At 53.5% G+C, this 17,330-nt stretch overlaps 51 non-coding genes across 51 annotated transcripts; 25 read left to right on the top strand and 26 right to left on the bottom strand.

Moving 5' to 3' along the window:
- The first annotated feature begins 59 nt into the window (after positions 1-59).
- Trnad-guc (transfer RNA aspartic acid (anticodon GUC)) lies at positions 60-131 on the top strand. Its single transcript has one exon. It is a non-coding gene; the product is annotated as a tRNA-Asp (tRNA).
- Positions 132-367: 236 nt separating this feature from the next.
- On the bottom strand, positions 368-439 carry Trnam-cau (transfer RNA methionine (anticodon CAU)). The gene has a single exon. It is a non-coding gene; the product is annotated as a tRNA-Met (tRNA).
- Positions 440-687: 248 nt separating this feature from the next.
- On the bottom strand, positions 688-760 carry Trnar-acg (transfer RNA arginine (anticodon ACG)). The gene has a single exon. It is a non-coding gene; the product is annotated as a tRNA-Arg (tRNA).
- A 442-nt stretch (positions 761-1,202) lies between these two features.
- Trnai-uau (transfer RNA isoleucine (anticodon UAU)) lies at positions 1,203-1,294 on the top strand. Its single transcript is given in 2 exon segments — positions 1,203-1,240; positions 1,259-1,294. It is a non-coding gene; the product is annotated as a tRNA-Ile (tRNA).
- A 111-nt stretch (positions 1,295-1,405) lies between these two features.
- Trnad-guc (transfer RNA aspartic acid (anticodon GUC)) lies at positions 1,406-1,477 on the top strand. Its single transcript has one exon. It is a non-coding gene; the product is annotated as a tRNA-Asp (tRNA).
- A 236-nt stretch (positions 1,478-1,713) lies between these two features.
- Positions 1,714-1,785, bottom strand: Trnam-cau (transfer RNA methionine (anticodon CAU)). Its single transcript has one exon. It is a non-coding gene; the product is annotated as a tRNA-Met (tRNA).
- A 248-nt stretch (positions 1,786-2,033) lies between these two features.
- Trnar-acg (transfer RNA arginine (anticodon ACG)) lies at positions 2,034-2,106 on the bottom strand. Its single transcript has one exon. It is a non-coding gene; the product is annotated as a tRNA-Arg (tRNA).
- A 442-nt stretch (positions 2,107-2,548) lies between these two features.
- Positions 2,549-2,640, top strand: Trnai-uau (transfer RNA isoleucine (anticodon UAU)). Its single transcript is given in 2 exon segments — positions 2,549-2,586; positions 2,605-2,640. It is a non-coding gene; the product is annotated as a tRNA-Ile (tRNA).
- A 111-nt stretch (positions 2,641-2,751) lies between these two features.
- Positions 2,752-2,823, top strand: Trnad-guc (transfer RNA aspartic acid (anticodon GUC)). Its single transcript has one exon. It is a non-coding gene; the product is annotated as a tRNA-Asp (tRNA).
- Positions 2,824-3,059: 236 nt separating this feature from the next.
- Trnam-cau (transfer RNA methionine (anticodon CAU)) lies at positions 3,060-3,131 on the bottom strand. Its single transcript has one exon. It is a non-coding gene; the product is annotated as a tRNA-Met (tRNA).
- Positions 3,132-3,379: 248 nt separating this feature from the next.
- On the bottom strand, positions 3,380-3,452 carry Trnar-acg (transfer RNA arginine (anticodon ACG)). The gene has a single exon. It is a non-coding gene; the product is annotated as a tRNA-Arg (tRNA).
- A 442-nt stretch (positions 3,453-3,894) lies between these two features.
- Trnai-uau (transfer RNA isoleucine (anticodon UAU)) lies at positions 3,895-3,986 on the top strand. Its single transcript is given in 2 exon segments — positions 3,895-3,932; positions 3,951-3,986. It is a non-coding gene; the product is annotated as a tRNA-Ile (tRNA).
- Positions 3,987-4,097: 111 nt separating this feature from the next.
- Trnad-guc (transfer RNA aspartic acid (anticodon GUC)) lies at positions 4,098-4,169 on the top strand. Its single transcript has one exon. It is a non-coding gene; the product is annotated as a tRNA-Asp (tRNA).
- A 236-nt stretch (positions 4,170-4,405) lies between these two features.
- Positions 4,406-4,477, bottom strand: Trnam-cau (transfer RNA methionine (anticodon CAU)). Its single transcript has one exon. It is a non-coding gene; the product is annotated as a tRNA-Met (tRNA).
- A 248-nt stretch (positions 4,478-4,725) lies between these two features.
- Positions 4,726-4,798, bottom strand: Trnar-acg (transfer RNA arginine (anticodon ACG)). The gene has a single exon. It is a non-coding gene; the product is annotated as a tRNA-Arg (tRNA).
- A 442-nt stretch (positions 4,799-5,240) lies between these two features.
- Trnai-uau (transfer RNA isoleucine (anticodon UAU)) lies at positions 5,241-5,332 on the top strand. Its single transcript is given in 2 exon segments — positions 5,241-5,278; positions 5,297-5,332. It is a non-coding gene; the product is annotated as a tRNA-Ile (tRNA).
- A 111-nt stretch (positions 5,333-5,443) lies between these two features.
- Trnad-guc (transfer RNA aspartic acid (anticodon GUC)) lies at positions 5,444-5,515 on the top strand. Its single transcript has one exon. It is a non-coding gene; the product is annotated as a tRNA-Asp (tRNA).
- A 236-nt stretch (positions 5,516-5,751) lies between these two features.
- Positions 5,752-5,823, bottom strand: Trnam-cau (transfer RNA methionine (anticodon CAU)). Its single transcript has one exon. It is a non-coding gene; the product is annotated as a tRNA-Met (tRNA).
- Positions 5,824-6,071: 248 nt separating this feature from the next.
- Trnar-acg (transfer RNA arginine (anticodon ACG)) lies at positions 6,072-6,144 on the bottom strand. Its single transcript has one exon. It is a non-coding gene; the product is annotated as a tRNA-Arg (tRNA).
- A 442-nt stretch (positions 6,145-6,586) lies between these two features.
- Trnai-uau (transfer RNA isoleucine (anticodon UAU)) lies at positions 6,587-6,678 on the top strand. The gene is given in 2 exon segments: positions 6,587-6,624; positions 6,643-6,678. It is a non-coding gene; the product is annotated as a tRNA-Ile (tRNA).
- A 111-nt stretch (positions 6,679-6,789) lies between these two features.
- Trnad-guc (transfer RNA aspartic acid (anticodon GUC)) lies at positions 6,790-6,861 on the top strand. The gene has a single exon. It is a non-coding gene; the product is annotated as a tRNA-Asp (tRNA).
- Positions 6,862-7,097: 236 nt separating this feature from the next.
- Trnam-cau (transfer RNA methionine (anticodon CAU)) lies at positions 7,098-7,169 on the bottom strand. The gene has a single exon. It is a non-coding gene; the product is annotated as a tRNA-Met (tRNA).
- A 248-nt stretch (positions 7,170-7,417) lies between these two features.
- Positions 7,418-7,490, bottom strand: Trnar-acg (transfer RNA arginine (anticodon ACG)). Its single transcript has one exon. It is a non-coding gene; the product is annotated as a tRNA-Arg (tRNA).
- Positions 7,491-7,932: 442 nt separating this feature from the next.
- Trnai-uau (transfer RNA isoleucine (anticodon UAU)) lies at positions 7,933-8,024 on the top strand. The gene is given in 2 exon segments: positions 7,933-7,970; positions 7,989-8,024. It is a non-coding gene; the product is annotated as a tRNA-Ile (tRNA).
- Positions 8,025-8,135: 111 nt separating this feature from the next.
- Positions 8,136-8,207, top strand: Trnad-guc (transfer RNA aspartic acid (anticodon GUC)). Its single transcript has one exon. It is a non-coding gene; the product is annotated as a tRNA-Asp (tRNA).
- A 236-nt stretch (positions 8,208-8,443) lies between these two features.
- Trnam-cau (transfer RNA methionine (anticodon CAU)) lies at positions 8,444-8,515 on the bottom strand. Its single transcript has one exon. It is a non-coding gene; the product is annotated as a tRNA-Met (tRNA).
- A 248-nt stretch (positions 8,516-8,763) lies between these two features.
- Positions 8,764-8,836, bottom strand: Trnar-acg (transfer RNA arginine (anticodon ACG)). Its single transcript has one exon. It is a non-coding gene; the product is annotated as a tRNA-Arg (tRNA).
- A 442-nt stretch (positions 8,837-9,278) lies between these two features.
- Positions 9,279-9,370, top strand: Trnai-uau (transfer RNA isoleucine (anticodon UAU)). Its single transcript is given in 2 exon segments — positions 9,279-9,316; positions 9,335-9,370. It is a non-coding gene; the product is annotated as a tRNA-Ile (tRNA).
- A 111-nt stretch (positions 9,371-9,481) lies between these two features.
- On the top strand, positions 9,482-9,553 carry Trnad-guc (transfer RNA aspartic acid (anticodon GUC)). Its single transcript has one exon. It is a non-coding gene; the product is annotated as a tRNA-Asp (tRNA).
- Positions 9,554-9,789: 236 nt separating this feature from the next.
- On the bottom strand, positions 9,790-9,861 carry Trnam-cau (transfer RNA methionine (anticodon CAU)). Its single transcript has one exon. It is a non-coding gene; the product is annotated as a tRNA-Met (tRNA).
- Positions 9,862-10,109: 248 nt separating this feature from the next.
- On the bottom strand, positions 10,110-10,182 carry Trnar-acg (transfer RNA arginine (anticodon ACG)). Its single transcript has one exon. It is a non-coding gene; the product is annotated as a tRNA-Arg (tRNA).
- A 442-nt stretch (positions 10,183-10,624) lies between these two features.
- Trnai-uau (transfer RNA isoleucine (anticodon UAU)) lies at positions 10,625-10,716 on the top strand. Its single transcript is given in 2 exon segments — positions 10,625-10,662; positions 10,681-10,716. It is a non-coding gene; the product is annotated as a tRNA-Ile (tRNA).
- Positions 10,717-10,827: 111 nt separating this feature from the next.
- Trnad-guc (transfer RNA aspartic acid (anticodon GUC)) lies at positions 10,828-10,899 on the top strand. Its single transcript has one exon. It is a non-coding gene; the product is annotated as a tRNA-Asp (tRNA).
- Positions 10,900-11,135: 236 nt separating this feature from the next.
- On the bottom strand, positions 11,136-11,207 carry Trnam-cau (transfer RNA methionine (anticodon CAU)). Its single transcript has one exon. It is a non-coding gene; the product is annotated as a tRNA-Met (tRNA).
- Positions 11,208-11,455: 248 nt separating this feature from the next.
- Trnar-acg (transfer RNA arginine (anticodon ACG)) lies at positions 11,456-11,528 on the bottom strand. The gene has a single exon. It is a non-coding gene; the product is annotated as a tRNA-Arg (tRNA).
- A 442-nt stretch (positions 11,529-11,970) lies between these two features.
- Trnai-uau (transfer RNA isoleucine (anticodon UAU)) lies at positions 11,971-12,062 on the top strand. Its single transcript is given in 2 exon segments — positions 11,971-12,008; positions 12,027-12,062. It is a non-coding gene; the product is annotated as a tRNA-Ile (tRNA).
- A 111-nt stretch (positions 12,063-12,173) lies between these two features.
- Positions 12,174-12,245, top strand: Trnad-guc (transfer RNA aspartic acid (anticodon GUC)). Its single transcript has one exon. It is a non-coding gene; the product is annotated as a tRNA-Asp (tRNA).
- Positions 12,246-12,481: 236 nt separating this feature from the next.
- On the bottom strand, positions 12,482-12,553 carry Trnam-cau (transfer RNA methionine (anticodon CAU)). Its single transcript has one exon. It is a non-coding gene; the product is annotated as a tRNA-Met (tRNA).
- Positions 12,554-12,801: 248 nt separating this feature from the next.
- Positions 12,802-12,874, bottom strand: Trnar-acg (transfer RNA arginine (anticodon ACG)). The gene has a single exon. It is a non-coding gene; the product is annotated as a tRNA-Arg (tRNA).
- Positions 12,875-13,316: 442 nt separating this feature from the next.
- Positions 13,317-13,408, top strand: Trnai-uau (transfer RNA isoleucine (anticodon UAU)). The gene is given in 2 exon segments: positions 13,317-13,354; positions 13,373-13,408. It is a non-coding gene; the product is annotated as a tRNA-Ile (tRNA).
- Positions 13,409-13,519: 111 nt separating this feature from the next.
- Positions 13,520-13,591, top strand: Trnad-guc (transfer RNA aspartic acid (anticodon GUC)). The gene has a single exon. It is a non-coding gene; the product is annotated as a tRNA-Asp (tRNA).
- Positions 13,592-13,827: 236 nt separating this feature from the next.
- On the bottom strand, positions 13,828-13,899 carry Trnam-cau (transfer RNA methionine (anticodon CAU)). Its single transcript has one exon. It is a non-coding gene; the product is annotated as a tRNA-Met (tRNA).
- Positions 13,900-14,147: 248 nt separating this feature from the next.
- Positions 14,148-14,220, bottom strand: Trnar-acg (transfer RNA arginine (anticodon ACG)). Its single transcript has one exon. It is a non-coding gene; the product is annotated as a tRNA-Arg (tRNA).
- Positions 14,221-14,662: 442 nt separating this feature from the next.
- On the top strand, positions 14,663-14,754 carry Trnai-uau (transfer RNA isoleucine (anticodon UAU)). Its single transcript is given in 2 exon segments — positions 14,663-14,700; positions 14,719-14,754. It is a non-coding gene; the product is annotated as a tRNA-Ile (tRNA).
- A 111-nt stretch (positions 14,755-14,865) lies between these two features.
- Trnad-guc (transfer RNA aspartic acid (anticodon GUC)) lies at positions 14,866-14,937 on the top strand. The gene has a single exon. It is a non-coding gene; the product is annotated as a tRNA-Asp (tRNA).
- Positions 14,938-15,173: 236 nt separating this feature from the next.
- Positions 15,174-15,245, bottom strand: Trnam-cau (transfer RNA methionine (anticodon CAU)). Its single transcript has one exon. It is a non-coding gene; the product is annotated as a tRNA-Met (tRNA).
- A 248-nt stretch (positions 15,246-15,493) lies between these two features.
- Positions 15,494-15,566, bottom strand: Trnar-acg (transfer RNA arginine (anticodon ACG)). The gene has a single exon. It is a non-coding gene; the product is annotated as a tRNA-Arg (tRNA).
- A 442-nt stretch (positions 15,567-16,008) lies between these two features.
- Trnai-uau (transfer RNA isoleucine (anticodon UAU)) lies at positions 16,009-16,100 on the top strand. Its single transcript is given in 2 exon segments — positions 16,009-16,046; positions 16,065-16,100. It is a non-coding gene; the product is annotated as a tRNA-Ile (tRNA).
- Positions 16,101-16,211: 111 nt separating this feature from the next.
- Trnad-guc (transfer RNA aspartic acid (anticodon GUC)) lies at positions 16,212-16,283 on the top strand. Its single transcript has one exon. It is a non-coding gene; the product is annotated as a tRNA-Asp (tRNA).
- Positions 16,284-16,519: 236 nt separating this feature from the next.
- On the bottom strand, positions 16,520-16,591 carry Trnam-cau (transfer RNA methionine (anticodon CAU)). The gene has a single exon. It is a non-coding gene; the product is annotated as a tRNA-Met (tRNA).
- Positions 16,592-16,839: 248 nt separating this feature from the next.
- On the bottom strand, positions 16,840-16,912 carry Trnar-acg (transfer RNA arginine (anticodon ACG)). The gene has a single exon. It is a non-coding gene; the product is annotated as a tRNA-Arg (tRNA).
- Positions 16,913-17,330: the final 418 nt, after the last annotated feature.

Here is a 17,330-nt window from a genome sequence, read left to right as displayed (position 1 = left end):
GATGAATCACCTACTTGAGAAGCATAAGTGTGCGTGCGTTGTGCGTACCGATTGCGTATTCCTCGGTAGTATAGTGGTTAGTATCCCCGCCTGTCACGCGGGAGACCGGGGTTCGATTCCCCGCCGGGGAGGTGCGATTTTTATATCGCGAAAGTTGCACGTGTGGCCCGAAAAGACATTAACGTTGTGATCGAGAAATGTAGTTGCTGCAGAATCGTAAGAAACTCTGCGTCTTAGGAAGTGTTTCTCGTATTCTCCACACGACGTCGTCGTCGTTTCAGAACTTACAGGGTTTGCTGTTGACGCTGAGTCAGCGCACCCCAGGCTTAATGATCGAGCTCGAAGCACCCAAGAAAAAGAATAATTTTAGCAGAGCGTGGTTTCGATCCACGGACCTCTGGGTTATGGGCCCAGCACGCTTCCACTGCGCCACTCTGCTGCGTGACGTGCGACACTTGGAAAAGCGTTGTCTGCGTCGCGTACCGTTTAATTAACTGTGCAACATCTCTCAGCTTGACTTGTCTCGACTTTGCTCGACTGACGCTACGCTGACGCTTGCACGAAGCGATATTTACCACGATCGTCTCGAGATGCAGCTGCGAGATGCTCAGGATTGACATTGCACTCCACGCAGGTGGAAACATTCGAATGCACTGCCTAGCTACGCGCCCGCAACTAACAAAATGCCGACCCTGCCAGGATTCGAACCTGGAATCTTCTGATCCGTAGTCAGACGCGTTATCCGTTGCGCCACAGGGCCACTGGTCGCCTTTCGTCATATGAGGCGGGTACACATCGCAGAGCAACGTGTTCTCCGTGGCTCGGCAACTGCGTGTCGTCCACTGACAACGGCGGCGCGGCCACTCTGGTCTTCCGCACTCTGCAGGGAGCTGCCAAGGAAGGCATCTCTCCTCCAGCTGCTCGGCCACGGTGCGCCTGCATTGCTTAGAGCTTGCCACACATCTGCCCTCGCTGTTGGACAGGTAGCAGAAGGCAAGGCGCGCGTTTTTCTGCAATTTTTCGGTGATGACAAGCGGTTGATATGCTTGTAAGTGTAGCATATGAAGCAAGAATCGTATGAAGCATCCGTAGCCAGGTGCTAAAGTCGCAGTATGGCCGCAGGTGACGGTCGTATGATGGGTCTGTAGCCACAACAGGTTGGCAGCAAAGCAAATACCGCTAACTGAAAGCACCCTGCTGTAGCCCCAGTGGCGCAATTGGTTAGCGCACGGTACTTATAAGGCAGTAGCCGTGAGCAATGCCGGGGTTGTGAGTTCGAGCCTCACCTGGGGCATACTTTTATTTCGTAGCAGCTGACTCTGAAAGCATCGGGACGCTAGATTTGAGATGAATCACCTACTTGAGAAGCATAAGTGTGCGTGCGTTGTGCGTACCGATTGCGTATTCCTCGGTAGTATAGTGGTTAGTATCCCCGCCTGTCACGCGGGAGACCGGGGTTCGATTCCCCGCCGGGGAGGTGCGATTTTTATATCGCGAAAGTTGCACGTGTGGCCCGAAAAGACATTAACGTTGTGATCGAGAAATGTAGTTGCTGCAGAATCGTAAGAAACTCTGCGTCTTAGGAAGTGTTTCTCGTATTCTCCACACGACGTCGTCGTCGTTTCAGAACTTACAGGGTTTGCTGTTGACGCTGAGTCAGCGCACCCCAGGCTTAATGATCGAGCTCGAAGCACCCAAGAAAAAGAATAATTTTAGCAGAGCGTGGTTTCGATCCACGGACCTCTGGGTTATGGGCCCAGCACGCTTCCACTGCGCCACTCTGCTGCGTGACGTGCGACACTTGGAAAAGCGTTGTCTGCGTCGCGTACCGTTTAATTAACTGTGCAACATCTCTCAGCTTGACTTGTCTCGACTTTGCTCGACTGACGCTACGCTGACGCTTGCACGAAGCGATATTTACCACGATCGTCTCGAGATACAGCTGCGAGATGCTCAGGATTGACATTGCACTCCACGCAGGTGGAAACATTCGAATGCACTGCCTAGCTACGCGCCCGCAACTAACAAAATGCCGACCCTGCCAGGATTCGAACCTGGAATCTTCTGATCCGTAGTCAGACGCGTTATCCGTTGCGCCACAGGGCCACTGGTCGCCTTTCGTCATATGAGGCGGGTACACATCGCAGAGCAACGTGTTCTCCGTGGCTCGGCAACTGCGTGTCGTCCACTGACAACGGCGGCGCGGCCACTCTGGTCTTCCGCACTCTGCAGGGAGCTGCCAAGGAAGGCATCTCTCCTCCAGCTGCTCGGCCACGGTGCGCCTGCATAGCTTAGAGCTTGCCACACATCTGCCCTCGCTGTTGGACAGGTAGCAGAAGGCAAGGCGCGCGTTTTTCTGCAATTTTTCGGTGATGACAAGCGGTTGATATGCTTGTAAGTGTAGCATATGAAGCAAGAATCGTATGAAGCATCCGTAGCCAGGTGCTAAAGTCGCAGTATGGCCGCAGGTGACGGTCGTATGATGGGTCTGTAGCCACAACAGGTTGGCAGCAAAGCAAATACCGCTAACTGAAAGCACCCTGCTGTAGCCCCAGTGGCGCAATTGGTTAGCGCACGGTACTTATAAGGCAGTAGCCGTGAGCAATGCCGGGGTTGTGAGTTCGAGCCTCACCTGGGGCATACTTTTATTTCGTAGCAGCTGACTCTGAAAGCATCGGGACGCTAGATTTGAGATGAATCACCTACTTGAGAAGCATAAGTGTGCGTGCGTTGTGCGTACCGATTGCGTATTCCTCGGTAGTATAGTGGTTAGTATCCCCGCCTGTCACGCGGGAGACCGGGGTTCGATTCCCCGCCGGGGACGTGCTATTTTTATATCGCGAAAGTTGCACGTGTGGCCCGAAAAGACATTAACGTTGTGATCGAGAAATGTAGTTGCTGCAGAATCGTAAGAAACTCTGCGTCTTAGGAAGTGTTTCTCGTATTCTCCACACGACGTCGTCGTCGTTTCAGAACTTACAGGGTTTGCTGTTGACGCTGAGTCAGCGCACCCCAGGCTTAATGATCGAGCTCGAAGCACCCAAGAAAAAGAATAATTTTAGCAGAGCGTGGTTTCGATCCACGGACCTCTGGGTTATGGGCCCAGCACGCTTCCACTGCGCCACTCTGCTGCGTGACGTGCGACACTTAGAAAAGCGTTGTCTGCGTCGCGTACCGTTTAATTAACTATGCAACATCTCTCAGCTTGACTTGTCTCGACTTTGCTCGACTGACGCTACGCTGACGCTTGCACGAAGCGATATTTACCACGATCGTCTCGAGATGCAGCTGCGAGATGCTCAGGATTGACATTGCACTCCACGCAGGTGGAAACATTCGAATGCACTGCCTAGCTACGCGCCCGCAACTAACAAAATGCCGACCCTGCCAGGATTCGAACCTGGAATCTTCTGATCCGTAGTCAGACGCGTTATCCGTTGCGCCACAGGGCCACTGGTCGCCTTTCGTCATATGAGGCGGGTACACATCGCAGAGCAACGTGTTCTCCGTGGCTCGGCAACTGCGTGTCGTCCACTGACAACGGCGGCGCGGCCACTCTGGTCTTCCGCACTCTGCAGGGAGCTGCCAAGGAAGGCATCTCTCTTCCAGCTGCTCGGCCACGGTGCGCCTGCATAGCTTAGAGCTTGCCACACATCTGCCCTCGCTGTTGGACAGGTAGCAGAAGGCAAGGCGCGCGTTTTTCTGCAATTTTTCGGTGATGACAAGCGGTTGATATGCTTGTAAGTGTAGCATATGAAGCAAGAATCGTATGAAGCATCCGTAGCCAGGTGCTAAAGTCGCAGTATGGCCGCAGGTGACGGTCGTATGATGGGTCTGTAGCCACAACAGGTTGGCAGCAAAGCAAATACCGCTAACTGAAAGCACCCTGCTGTAGCCCCAGTGGCGCAATTGGTTAGCGCACGGTACTTATAAGGCAGTAGCCGTAAGCAATGCCGGGGTTGTGAGTTCGAGCCTCACCTGGGGCATACTTTTATTTCGTAGCAGCTGACTCTGAAAGCATCGGGACGCTAGATTTGAGATGAATCACCTACTTGAGAAGCATAAGTGTGCGTGCGTTGTGCGTACCGATTGCGTATTCCTCGGTAGTATAGTGGTTAGTATCCCCGCCTGTCACGCGGGAGACCGGGGTTCGATTCCCCGCCGGGGAGGTGCGATTTTTATATCGCGAAAGTTGCACGTGTGGCCCGAAAAGACATTAACGTTGTGATCGAGAAATGTAGTTGCTGCAGAATCGTAAGAAACTCTGCGTCTTAGGAAGTGTTTCTCGTATTCTCCACACGACGTCGTCGTCGTTTCAGAACTTACAGGGTTTGCTGTTGACGCTGAGTCAGCGCACCCCAGGCTTAATGATCGAGCTCGAAGCACCCAAGAAAAAGAATAATTTTAGCAGAGCGTGGTTTCGATCCACGGACCTCTGGGTTATGGGCCCAGCACGCTTCCACTGCGCCACTCTGCTGCGTGACGTGCGACACTTGGAAAAGCGTTGTCTGCGTCGCGTACCGTTTAATTAACTATGCAACATCTCTCAGCTTGACTTGTCTCGACTTTGCTCGACTGACGCTACGCTGACGCTTGCACGAAGCGATATTTACCACGATCGTCTCGAGATGCAGCTGCGAGATGCTCAGGATTGACATTGCACTCCACGCAGGTGGAAACATTCGAATGCACTGCCTAGCTACGCGCCCGCAACTAACAAAATGCCGACCCTGCCAGGATTCGAACCTGGAATCTTCTGATCCGTAGTCAGACGCGTTATCCGTTGCGCCACAGGGCCACTGGTCGCCTTTCGTCATATGAGGCGGGTACACATCGCAGAGCAACGTGTTCTCCGTGGCTCGGCAACTGCGTGTCGTCCACTGACAACGGCGGCGCGGCCACTCTGGTCTTCCGCACTCTGCAGGGAGCTGCCAAGGAAGGCATCTCTCCTCCAGCTGCTCGGCCACGGTGCGCCTGCATAGCTTAGAGCTTGCCACACATCTGCCCTCGCTGTTGGACAGGTAGCAGAAGGCAAGGCGCGCGTTTTTCTGCAATTTTTCGGTGATGACAAGCGGTTGATATGCTTGTAAGTGTAGCATATGAAGCAAGAATCGTATGAAGCATCCGTAGCCAGGTGCTAAAGTCGCAGTATGGCCGCAGGTGACGGTCGTATGATGGGTCTGTAGCCACAACAGGTTGGCAGCAAAGCAAATACCGCTAACTGAAAGCACCCTGCTGTAGCCCCAGTGGCGCAATTGGTTAGCGCACGGTACTTATAAGGCAGTAGCCGTGAGCAATGCCGGGGTTGTGAGTTCGAGCCTCACCTGGGGCATACTTTTATTTCGTAGCAGCTGACTCTGAAAGCATCGGGACGCTAGATTTGAGATGAATCACCTACTTGAGAAGCATAAGTGTGCGTGCGTTGTGCGTACCGATTGCGTATTCCTCGGTAGTATAGTGGTTAGTATCCCCGCCTGTCACGCGGGAGACCGGGGTTCGATTCCCCGCCGGGGAGGTGCGATTTTTATATCGCGAAAGTTGCACGTGTGGCCCGAAAAGACATTAACGTTGTGATCGAGAAATGTAGTTGCTGCAGAATCGTAAGAAACTCTGCGTCTTAGGAAGTGTTTCTCGTATTCTCCACACGACGTCGTCGTCGTTTCAGAACTTACAGGGTTTGCTGTTGACGCTGAGTCAGCGCACCCCAGGCTTAATGATCGAGCTCGAAGCACCCAAGAAAAAGAATAATTTTAGCAGAGCGTGGTTTCGATCCACGGACCTCTGGGTTATGGGCCCAGCACGCTTCCACTGCGCCACTCTGCTGCGTGACGTGCGACACTTGGAAAAGCGTTGTCTGCGTCGCGTACCGTTTAATTAACTGTGCAACATCTCTCAGCTTGACTTGTCTCGACTTTGCTCGACTGACGCTACGCTGACGCTTGCACGAAGCGATATTTACCACGATCGTCTCGAGATGCAGCTGCGAGATGCTCAGGATTGACATTGCACTCCACGCAGGTGGAAACATTCGAATGCACTGCCTAGCTACGCGCCCGCAACTAACAAAATGCCGACCCTGCCAGGATTCGAACCTGGAATCTTCTGATCCGTAGTCAGACGCGTTATCCGTTGCGCCACAGGGCCACTGGTCGCCTTTCGTCATATGAGGCGGGTACACATCGCAGAGCAACGTGTTCTCCGTGGCTCGGCAACTGCGTGTCGTCCACTGACAACGGCGGCGCGGCCACTCTGGTCTTCCGCACTCTGCAGGGAGCTGCCAAGGAAGGCATCTCTCCTCCAGCTGCTCGGCCACGGTGCGCCTGCATTGCTTAGAGCTTGCCACACATCTGCCCTCGCTGTTGGACAGGTAGCAGAAGGCAAGGCGCGCGTTTTTCTGCAATTTTTCGGTGATGACAAGCGGTTGATATGCTTGTAAGTGTAGCATATGAAGCAAGAATCGTATGAAGCATCCGTAGCCAGGTGCTAAAGTCGCAGTATGGCCGCAGGTGACGGTCGTATGATGGGTCTGTAGCCACAACAGGTTGGCAGCAAAGCAAATACCGCTAACTGAAAGCACCCTGCTGTAGCCCCAGTGGCGCAATTGGTTAGCGCACGGTACTTATAAGGCAGTAGCCGTGAGCAATGCCGGGGTTGTGAGTTCGAGCCTCACCTGGGGCATACTTTTATTTCGTAGCAGCTGACTCTGAAAGCATCGGGACGCTAGATTTGAGATGAATCACCTACTTGAGAAGCATAAGTGTGCGTGCGTTGTGCGTACCGATTGCGTATTCCTCGGTAGTATAGTGGTTAGTATCCCCGCCTGTCACGCGGGAGACCGGGGTTCGATTCCCCGCCGGGGAGGTGCGATTTTTATATCGCGAAAGTTGCACGTGTGGCCCGAAAAGACATTAACGTTGTGATCGAGAAATGTAGTTGCTGCAGAATCGTAAGAAACTCTGCGTCTTAGGAAGTGTTTCTCGTATTCTCCACACGACGTCGTCGTCGTTTCAGAACTTACAGGGTTTGCTGTTGACGCTGAGTCAGCGCACCCCAGGCTTAATGATCGAGCTCGAAGCACCCAAGAAAAAGAATAATTTTAGCAGAGCGTGGTTTCGATCCACGGACCTCTGGGTTATGGGCCCAGCACGCTTCCACTGCGCCACTCTGCTGCGTGACGTGCGACACTTAGAAAAGCGTTGTCTGCGTCGCGTACCGTTTAATTAACTATGCAACATCTCTCAGCTTGACTTGTCTCGACTTTGCTCGACTGACGCTACGCTGACGCTTGCACGAAGCGATATTTACCACGATCGTCTCGAGATGCAGCTGCGAGATGCTCAGGATTGACATTGCACTCCACGCAGGTGGAAACATTCGAATGCACTGCCTAGCTACGCGCCCGCAACTAACAAAATGCCGACCCTGCCAGGATTCGAACCTGGAATCTTCTGATCCGTAGTCAGACGCGTTATCCGTTGCGCCACAGGGCCACTGGTCGCCTTTCGTCATATGAGGCGGGTACACATCGCAGAGCAACGTGTTCTCCGTGGCTCGGCAACTGCGTGTCGTCCACTGACAACGGCGGCGCGGCCACTCTGGTCTTCCGCACTCTGCAGGGAGCTGCCAAGGAAGGCATCTCTCTTCCAGCTGCTCGGCCACGGTGCGCCTGCATAGCTTAGAGCTTGCCACACATCTGCCCTCGCTGTTGGACAGGTAGCAGAAGGCAAGGCGCGCGTTTTTCTGCAATTTTTCGGTGATGACAAGCGGTTGATATGCTTGTAAGTGTAGCATATGAAGCAAGAATCGTATGAAGCATCCGTAGCCAGGTGCTAAAGTCGCAGTATGGCCGCAGGTGACGGTCGTATGATGGGTCTGTAGCCACAACAGGTTGGCAGCAAAGCAAATACCGCTAACTGAAAGCACCCTGCTGTAGCCCCAGTGGCGCAATTGGTTAGCGCACGGTACTTATAAGGCAGTAGCCGTAAGCAATGCCGGGGTTGTGAGTTCGAGCCTCACCTGGGGCATACTTTTATTTCGTAGCAGCTGACTCTGAAAGCATCGGGACGCTAGATTTGAGATGAATCACCTACTTGAGAAGCATAAGTGTGCGTGCGTTGTGCGTACCGATTGCGTATTCCTCGGTAGTATAGTGGTTAGTATCCCCGCCTGTCACGCGGGAGACCGGGGTTCGATTCCCCGCCGGGGAGGTGCGATTTTTATATCGCGAAAGTTGCACGTGTGGCCCGAAAAGACATTAACGTTGTGATCGAGAAATGTAGTTGCTGCAGAATCGTAAGAAACTCTGCGTCTTAGGAAGTGTTTCTCGTATTCTCCACACGACGTCGTCGTCGTTTCAGAACTTACAGGGTTTGCTGTTGACGCTGAGTCAGCGCACCCCAGGCTTAATGATCGAGCTCGAAGCACCCAAGAAAAAGAATAATTTTAGCAGAGCGTGGTTTCGATCCACGGACCTCTGGGTTATGGGCCCAGCACGCTTCCACTGCGCCACTCTGCTGCGTGACGTGCGACACTTGGAAAAGCGTTGTCTGCGTCGCGTACCGTTTAATTAACTATGCAACATCTCTCAGCTTGACTTGTCTCGACTTTGCTCGACTGACGCTACGCTGACGCTTGCACGAAGCGATATTTACCACGATCGTCTCGAGATGCAGCTGCGAGATGCTCAGGATTGACATTGCACTCCACGCAGGTGGAAACATTCGAATGCACTGCCTAGCTACGCGCCCGCAACTAACAAAATGCCGACCCTGCCAGGATTCGAACCTGGAATCTTCTGATCCGTAGTCAGACGCGTTATCCGTTGCGCCACAGGGCCACTGGTCGCCTTTCGTCATATGAGGCGGGTACACATCGCAGAGCAACGTGTTCTCCGTGGCTCGGCAACTGCGTGTCGTCCACTGACAACGGCGGCGCGGCCACTCTGGTCTTCCGCACTCTGCAGGGAGCTGCCAAGGAAGGCATCTCTCCTCCAGCTGCTCGGCCACGGTGCGCCTGCATAGCTTAGAGCTTGCCACACATCTGCCCTCGCTGTTGGACAGGTAGCAGAAGGCAAGGCGCGCGTTTTTCTGCAATTTTTCGGTGATGACAAGCGGTTGATATGCTTGTAAGTGTAGCATATGAAGCAAGAATCGTATGAAGCATCCGTAGCCAGGTGCTAAAGTCGCAGTATGGCCGCAGGTGACGGTCGTATGATGGGTCTGTAGCCACAACAGGTTGGCAGCAAAGCAAATACCGCTAACTGAAAGCACCCTGCTGTAGCCCCAGTGGCGCAATTGGTTAGCGCACGGTACTTATAAGGCAGTAGCCGTGAGCAATGCCGGGGTTGTGAGTTCGAGCCTCACCTGGGGCATACTTTTATTTCGTAGCAGCTGACTCTGAAAGCATCGGGACGCTAGATTTGAGATGAATCACCTACTTGAGAAGCATAAGTGTGCGTGCGTTGTGCGTACCGATTGCGTATTCCTCGGTAGTATAGTGGTTAGTATCCCCGCCTGTCACGCGGGAGACCGGGGTTCGATTCCCCGCCGGGGAGGTGCGATTTTTATATCGCGAAAGTTGCACGTGTGGCCCGAAAAGACATTAACGTTGTGATCGAGAAATGTAGTTGCTGCAGAATCGTAAGAAACTCTGCGTCTTAGGAAGTGTTTCTCGTATTCTCCACACGACGTCGTCGTCGTTTCAGAACTTACAGGGTTTGCTGTTGACGCTGAGTCAGCGCACCCCAGGCTTAATGATCGAGCTCGAAGCACCCAAGAAAAAGAATAATTTTAGCAGAGCGTGGTTTCGATCCACGGACCTCTGGGTTATGGGCCCAGCACGCTTCCACTGCGCCACTCTGCTGCGTGACGTGCGACACTTGGAAAAGCGTTGTCTGCGTCGCGTACCGTTTAATTAACTGTGCAACATCTCTCAGCTTGACTTGTCTCGACTTTGCTCGACTGACGCTACGCTGACGCTTGCACGAAGCGATATTTACCACGATCGTCTCGAGATGCAGCTGCGAGATGCTCAGGATTGACATTGCACTCCACGCAGGTGGAAACATTCGAATGCACTGCCTAGCTACGCGCCCGCAACTAACAAAATGCCGACCCTGCCAGGATTCGAACCTGGAATCTTCTGATCCGTAGTCAGACGCGTTATCCGTTGCGCCACAGGGCCACTGGTCGCCTTTCGTCATATGAGGCGGGTACACATCGCAGAGCAACGTGTTCTCCGTGGCTCGGCAACTGCGTGTCGTCCACTGACAACGGCGGCGCGGCCACTCTGGTCTTCCGCACTCTGCAGGGAGCTGCCAAGGAAGGCATCTCTCCTCCAGCTGCTCGGCCACGGTGCGCCTGCATTGCTTAGAGCTTGCCACACATCTGCCCTCGCTGTTGGACAGGTAGCAGAAGGCAAGGCGCGCGTTTTTCTGCAATTTTTCGGTGATGACAAGCGGTTGATATGCTTGTAAGTGTAGCATATGAAGCAAGAATCGTATGAAGCATCCGTAGCCAGGTGCTAAAGTCGCAGTATGGCCGCAGGTGACGGTCGTATGATGGGTCTGTAGCCACAACAGGTTGGCAGCAAAGCAAATACCGCTAACTGAAAGCACCCTGCTGTAGCCCCAGTGGCGCAATTGGTTAGCGCACGGTACTTATAAGGCAGTAGCCGTGAGCAATGCCGGGGTTGTGAGTTCGAGCCTCACCTGGGGCATACTTTTATTTCGTAGCAGCTGACTCTGAAAGCATCGGGACGCTAGATTTGAGATGAATCACCTACTTGAGAAGCATAAGTGTGCGTGCGTTGTGCGTACCGATTGCGTATTCCTCGGTAGTATAGTGGTTAGTATCCCCGCCTGTCACGCGGGAGACCGGGGTTCGATTCCCCGCCGGGGAGGTGCGATTTTTATATCGCGAAAGTTGCACGTGTGGCCCGAAAAGACATTAACGTTGTGATCGAGAAATGTAGTTGCTGCAGAATCGTAAGAAACTCTGCGTCTTAGGAAGTGTTTCTCGTATTCTCCACACGACGTCGTCGTCGTTTCAGAACTTACAGGGTTTGCTGTTGACGCTGAGTCAGCGCACCCCAGGCTTAATGATCGAGCTCGAAGCACCCAAGAAAAAGAATAATTTTAGCAGAGCGTGGTTTCGATCCACGGACCTCTGGGTTATGGGCCCAGCACGCTTCCACTGCGCCACTCTGCTGCGTGACGTGCGACACTTGGAAAAGCGTTGTCTGCGTCGCGTACCGTTTAATTAACTGTGCAACATCTCTCAGCTTGACTTGTCTCGACTTTGCTCGACTGACGCTACGCTGACGCTTGCACGAAGCGATATTTACCACGATCGTCTCGAGATGCAGCTGCGAGATGCTCAGGATTGACATTGCACTCCACGCAGGTGGAAACATTCGAATGCACTGCCTAGCTACGCGCCCGCAACTAACAAAATGCCGACCCTGCCAGGATTCGAACCTGGAATCTTCTGATCCGTAGTCAGACGCGTTATCCGTTGCGCCACAGGGCCACTGGTCGCCTTTCGTCATATGAGGCGGGTACACATCGCAGAGCAACGTGTTCTCCGTGGCTCGGCAACTGCGTGTCGTCCACTGACAACGGCGGCGCGGCCACTCTGGTCTTCCGCACTCTGCAGGGAGCTGCCAAGGAAGGCATCTCTCCTCCAGCTGCTCGGCCACGGTGCGCCTGCATTGCTTAGAGCTTGCCACACATCTGCCCTCGCTGTTGGACAGGTAGCAGAAGGCAAGGCGCGCGTTTTTCTGCAATTTTTCGGTGATGACAAGCGGTTGATATGCTTGTAAGTGTAGCATATGAAGCAAGAATCGTATGAAGCATCCGTAGCCAGGTGCTAAAGTCGCAGTATGGCCGCAGGTGACGGTCGTATGATGGGTCTGTAGCCACAACAGGTTGGCAGCAAAGCAAATACCGCTAACTGAAAGCACCCTGCTGTAGCCCCAGTGGCGCAATTGGTTAGCGCACGGTACTTATAAGGCAGTAGCCGTGAGCAATGCCGGGGTTGTGAGTTCGAGCCTCACCTGGGGCATACTTTTATTTCGTAGCAGCTGACTCTGAAAGCATCGGGACGCTAGATTTGAGATGAATCACCTACTTGAGAAGCATAAGTGTTCGTGCGTTGTGCGTACCGATTGCGTATTCCTCGGTAGTATAGTGGTTAGTATCCCCGCCTGTCACGCGGGAGACCGGGGTTCGATTCCCCGCCGGGGAGGTGCGATTTTTATATCGCGAAAGTTGCACGTGTGGCCCGAAAAGACATTAACGTTGTGATCGAGAAATGTAGTTGCTGCAGAATCGTAAGAAACTCTGCGTCTTAGGAAGTGTTTCTCGTATTCTCCACACGACGTCGTCGTCGTTTCAGAACTTACAGGGTTTGCTGTTGACGCTGAGTCAGCGCACCCCAGGCTTAATGATCGAGCTCGAAGCACCCAAGAAAAAGAATAATTTTAGCAGAGCGTGGTTTCGATCCACGGACCTCTGGGTTATGGGCCCAGCACGCTTCCACTGCGCCACTCTGCTGCGTGACGTGCGACACTTGGAAAAGCGTTGTCTGCGTCGCGTACCGTTTAATTAACTGTGCAACATCTCTCAGCTTGACTTGTCTCGACTTTGCTCGACTGACGCTACGCTGACGCTTGCACGAAGCGATATTTACCACGATCGTCTCGAGATGCAGCTGCGAGATGCTCAGGATTGACATTGCACTCCACGCAGGTGGAAACATTCGAATGCACTGCCTAGCTACGCGCCCGCAACTAACAAAATGCCGACCCTGCCAGGATTCGAACCTGGAATCTTCTGATCCGTAGTCAGACGCGTTATCCGTTGCGCCACAGGGCCACTGGTCGCCTTTCGTCATATGAGGCGGGTACACATCGCAGAGCAACGTGTTCTCCGTGGCTCGGCAACTGCGTGTCGTCCACTGACAACGGCGGCGCGGCCACTCTGGTCTTCCGCACTCTGCAGGGAGCTGCCAAGGAAGGCATCTCTCCTCCAGCTGCTCGGCCACGGTGCGCCTGCATTGCTTAGAGCTTGCCACACATCTGCCCTCGCTGTTGGACAGGTAGCAGAAGGCAAGGCGCGCGTTTTTCTGCAATTTTTCGGTGATGACAAGCGGTTGATATGCTTGTAAGTGTAGCATATGAAGCAAGAATCGTATGAAGCATCCGTAGCCAGGTGCTAAAGTCGCAGTATGGCCGCAGGTGACGGTCGTATGATGGGTCTGTAGCCACAACAGGTTGGCAGCAAAGCAAATACCGCTAACTGAAAGCACCCTGCTGTAGCCCCAGTGGCGCAATTGGTTAGCGCACGGTACTTATAAGGCAGTAGCCGTGAGCAATGCCGGGGTTGTGAGTTCGAGCCTCACCTGGGGCATACTTTTATTTCGTAGCAGCTGACTCTGAAAGCATCGGGACGCTAGATTTGAGATGAATCACCTACTTGAGAAGCATAAGTGTGCGTGCGTTGTGCGTACCGATTGCGTATTCCTCGGTAGTATAGTGGTTAGTATCCCCGCCTGTCACGCGGGAGACCGGGGTTCGATTCCCCGCCGGGGAGGTGCGATTTTTATATCGCGAAAGTTGCACGTGTGGCCCGAAAAGACATTAACGTTGTGATCGAGAAATGTAGTTGCTGCAGAATCGTAAGAAACTCTGCGTCTTAGGAAGTGTTTCTCGTATTCTCCACACGACGTCGTCGTCGTTTCAGAACTTACAGGGTTTGCTGTTGACGCTGAGTCAGCGCACCCCAGGCTTAATTATCGAGCTCGAAGCACCCAAGAAAAAGAATAATTTTAGCAGAGCGTGGTTTCGATCCACGGACCTCTGGGTTATGGGCCCAGCACGCTTCCACTGCGCCACTCTGCTGCGTGACGTGCGACACTTGGAAAAGCGTTGTCTGCGTCGCGTACCGTTTAATTAACTGTGCAACATCTCTCAGCTTGACTTGTCTCGACTTTGCTCGACTGACGCTACGCTGACGCTTGCACGAAGCGATATTTACCACGATCGTCTCGAGATGCAGCTGCGAGATGCTCAGGATTGACATTGCACTCCACGCAGGTGGAAACATTCGAATGCACTGCCTAGCTACGCGCCCGCAACTAACAAAATGCCGACCCTGCCAGGATTCGAACCTGGAATCTTCTGATCCGTAGTCAGACGCGTTATCCGTTGCGCCACAGGGCCACTGGTCGCCTTTCGTCATATGAGGCGGGTACACATCGCAGAGCAACGTGTTCTCCGTGGCTCGGCAACTGCGTGTCGTCCACTGACAACGGCGGCGCGGCCACTCTGGTCTTCCGCACTCTGCAGGGAGCTGCCAAGGAAGGCATCTCTCCTCCAGCTGCTCGGCCACGGTGCGCCTGCATTGCTTAGAGCTTGCCACACATCTACCCTCGCTGTTGGACAGGTAGCAGAAGGCAAGGCGCGCGTTTTTCTGCAATTTTTCGGTGATGACAAGCGGTTGATATGCTTGTAAGTGTAGCATATGAAGCAAGAATCGTATGAAGCATCCGTAGCCAGGTGCTAAAGTCGCAGTATGGCCGCAGGTGACGGTCGTATGATGGGTCTGTAGCCACAACAGGTTGGCAGCAAAGCAAATACCGCTAACTGAAAGCACCCTGCTGTAGCCCCAGTGGCGCAATTGGTTAGCGCACGGTACTTATAAGGCAGTAGCCGTGAGCAATGCCGGGGTTGTGAGTTCGAGCCTCACCTGGGGCATACTTTTATTTCGTAGCAGCTGACTCTGAAAGCATCGGGACGCTAGATTTGAGATGAATCACCTACTTGAGAAGCATAAGTGTGCGTGCGTTGTGCGTACCGATTGCGTATTCCTCGGTAGTATAGTGGTTAGTATCCCCGCCTGTCACGCGGGAGACCGGGGTTCGATTCCCCGCCGGGGACGTGCTATTTTTATATCGCGAAAGTTGCACGTGTGGCCCGAAAAGACATTAACGTTGTGATCGAGAAATGTAGTTGCTGCAGAATCGTAAGAAACTCTGCGTCTTAGGAAGTGTTTCTCGTATTCTCCACACGACGTCGTCGTCGTTTCAGAACTTACAGGGTTTGCTGTTGACGCTGAGTCAGCGCACCCCAGGCTTAATGATCGAGCTCGAAGCACCCAAGAAAAAGAATAATTTTAGCAGAGCGTGGTTTCGATCCACGGACCTCTGGGTTATGGGCCCAGCACGCTTCCACTGCGCCACTCTGCTGCGTGACGTGCGACACTTGGAAAAGCGTTGTCTGCGTCGCGTACCGTTTAATTAACTATGCAACATCTCTCAGCTTGACTTGTCTCGACTTTGCTCGACTGGCGCTACGCTGACGCTTGCACGAAGCGATATTTACCACGATCGTCTCGAGATGCAGCTGCGAGATGCTCAGGATTGACATTGCACTCCACGCAGGTGGAAACATTCGAATGCACTGCCTAGCTACGCGCCCGCAACTAACAAAATGCCGACCCTGCCAGGATTCGAACCTGGAATCTTCTGATCCGTAGTCAGACGCGTTATCCGTTGCGCCACAGGGCCACTGGTCGCCTTTCGTCATATGAGGCGGGTACACATCGCAGAGCAACGTGTTCTCCGTGGCTCGGCAACTGCGTGTCGTCCACTGACAACGGCGGCGCGGCCACTCTGGTCTTCCGCACTCTGCAGGGAGCTGCCAAGGAAGGCATCTCTCCTCCAGCTGCTCGGCCACGGTGCGCCTGCATAGCTTAGAGCTTGCCACACATCTGCCCTCGCTGTTGGACAGGTAGCAGAAGGCAAGGCGCGCGTTTTTCTGCAATTTTTCGGTGATGACAAGCGGTTGATATGCTTGTAAGTGTAGCATATGAAGCAAGAATCGTATGAAGCATCCGTAGCCAGGTGCTAAAGTCGCAGTATGGCCGCAGGTGACGGTCGTATGATGGGTCTGTAGCCACAACAGGTTGGCAGCAAAGCAAATACCGCTAACTGAAAGCACCCTGCTGTAGCCCCAGTGGCGCAATTGGTTAGCGCACGGTACTTATAAGGCAGTAGCCGTGAGCAATGCCGGGGTTGTGAGTTCGAGCCTCACCTGGGGCATACTTTTATTTCGTAGCAGCTGACTCTGAAAGCATCGGGACGCTAGATTTGAGATGAATCACCTACTTGAGAAGCATAAGTGTGCGTGCGTTGTGCGTACCGATTGCGTATTCCTCGGTAGTATAGTGGTTAGTATCCCCGCCTGTCACGCGGGAGACCGGGGTTCGATTCCCCGCCGGGGACGTGCTATTTTTATATCGCGAAAGTTGCACGTGTGGCCCGAAAAGACATTAACGTTGTGATCGAGAAATGTAGTTGCTGCAGAATCGTAAGAAACTCTGCGTCTTAGGAAGTGTTTCTCGTATTCTCCACACGACGTCGTCGTCGTTTCAGAACTTACAGGGTTTGCTGTTGACGCTGAGTCAGCGCACCCCAGGCTTAATGATCGAGCTCGAAGCACCCAAGAAAAAGAATAATTTTAGCAGAGCGTGGTTTCGATCCACGGACCTCTGGGTTATGGGCCCAGCACGCTTCCACTGCGCCACTCTGCTGCGTGACGTGCGACACTTGGAAAAGCGTTGTCTGCGTCGCGTACCGTTTAATTAACTATGCAACATCTCTCAGCTTGACTTGTCTCGACTTTGCTCGACTGGCGCTACGCTGACGCTTGCACGAAGCGATATTTACCACGATCGTCTCGAGATGCAGCTGCGAGATGCTCAGGATTGACATTGCACTCCACGCAGGTGGAAACATTCGAATGCACTGCCTAGCTACGCGCCCGCAACTAACAAAATGCCGACCCTGCCAGGATTCGAACCTGGAATCTTCTGATCCGTAGTCAGACGCGTTATCCGTTGCGCCACAGGGCCACTGGTCGCCTTTCGTCATATGAGGCGGGTACACATCGCAGAGCAACGTGTTCTCCGTGGCTCGGCAACTGCGTGTCGTCCACTGACAACGGCGGCGCGGCCACTCTGGTCTTCCGCACTCTGCAGGGAGCTGCCAAGGAAGGCATCTCTCCTCCAGCTGCTCGGCCACGGTGCGCCTGCATAGCTTAGAGCTTGCCACACATCTGCCCTCGCTGTTGGACAGGTAGCAGAAGGCAAGGCGCGCGTTTTTCTGCAATTTTTCGGTGATGACAAGCGGTTGATATGCTTGTAAGTGTAGCATATGAAGCAAGAATCGTATGAAGCATCCGTAGCCAGGTGCTAAAGTCGCAGTATGGCCGCAGGTGACGGTCGTATGATGGGTCTGTAGCCACAACAGGTTGGCAGCAAAGCAAATACC

The sequence above is a fragment of the Schistocerca cancellata genome, unplaced genomic scaffold, assembly GCF_023864275.1.
Source record: "Schistocerca cancellata isolate TAMUIC-IGC-003103 unplaced genomic scaffold, iqSchCanc2.1 HiC_scaffold_749, whole genome shotgun sequence".
NCBI lineage: Eukaryota > Metazoa > Arthropoda > Insecta > Orthoptera > Acrididae > Schistocerca > Schistocerca cancellata.
Note: the sequence above shows the minus strand (reverse complement) of the source record. Positions and strands in the feature narration are given on the sequence as shown.